This window comes from Tupaia chinensis, unplaced genomic scaffold, assembly GCF_000334495.1.
Source record: "Tupaia chinensis unplaced genomic scaffold, TupChi_1.0 Scaffold140464_1, whole genome shotgun sequence".
Lineage (NCBI taxonomy): Eukaryota > Metazoa > Chordata > Mammalia > Scandentia > Tupaiidae > Tupaia > Tupaia belangeri.
The window spans coordinates 731,762-732,811 of NW_006200341.1; the positions used below are offsets into that span (position 1 = coordinate 731,762).

At 43.4% G+C, this 1,050-nt stretch overlaps 1 protein-coding gene across 2 annotated transcripts in view; it reads left to right on the top strand.

Moving 5' to 3' along the window:
- PCSK6 (proprotein convertase subtilisin/kexin type 6) overlaps window positions 1-1,050 on the top strand; it is a 125,367-nt gene that overhangs the window by 113,908 nt on the left and 10,409 nt on the right. The window lies entirely within an intron of this gene.

A 1,050-nucleotide genomic window follows, 5' to 3' on the forward strand; every position in this document is an offset into this window, starting at 1 on the left:
TTAAAACAAATGAATGAATAAATAAAATTAAATAAAATATATACTTTTTTAAATCGTGTGCTCAGGGGCCAGCAGGTGGCGTGGTAGTTAAGCCACATGGCCAAGAATGGTTCAAATCCCAGACCCAGCAGTTTGAAACTCATGCCAGGGGTGTGTGTGTGTGTGTGTGTGTGTGTGTGTGTGTTCAGAATCCCAAGAGGAGTAGGAATTGCCGTGTGGCCATCCATCTTGGGAGGTGGTTTCTCGCTTTCTGTCTCCCTGTCTCTCTCCTCCTCTCTCTGGTGAGCACACGTGCCCTATAGCAAAATTCTCTTGGGAAAAAAAAAAAACAAACAGGACCAGCAGATGGCATAATGGCAATGTTGCTGGACTCCCGCGTGGTCAACCATGTTTAAGTCCCAGGCCTGGTGGTTTAAAACTTCTGGTGTGTGGGGCCGGCAGGTGGCATGGTGGTTAAGGCAGCTGGACTCCCACATGGCTGACCATGGTTTACCCTGGTAACTTTCACACTTTCCTTCTCTCTGTCTTTCTCTGGTCAACTTAAAAAAGAAAAAAGAAAAAGAAAAAAAAAAAAAAAAGAAAATGAAAAAAATTAAAAAAAAAAAAAAAAAAAAAAAAAAAAAAAAAAGAACTCATGGTGTGTGCATGTGTGTGTGTGTGTCTGTTTGTACATGCCCAAAATCCCTAGAGGAGAATAGAGGAGGAGGCCATTCCCCTTGCAGAGTGAATCCTCACTTTCTGTCTCTGTCTCTCTCTGTCTCTCTGGCGAGCACACATGCCCCTTAGCAAAAATCTCTAAAAAAAAAAAAAAAAACATGTGCTTATCTAGAAATGACTATGTAAGATGAGAGTTACAAGATGGGTGTAATGGCTAATTTTTTTTTTTAGGTCTTGTTTTGTTGTTTTCTGTTTATTGTTTTGCCACAGGCTGTGTGCGCTTGCTAGAAAGAGAAAGAGAGAGGGAAAGTGAGAAAATCACCGCCCCACCCCCCACCCCCCCGGGGCGGATGGCCACACCACAGTCCTTCCTCCTCCATTCTCCTCTCGGGC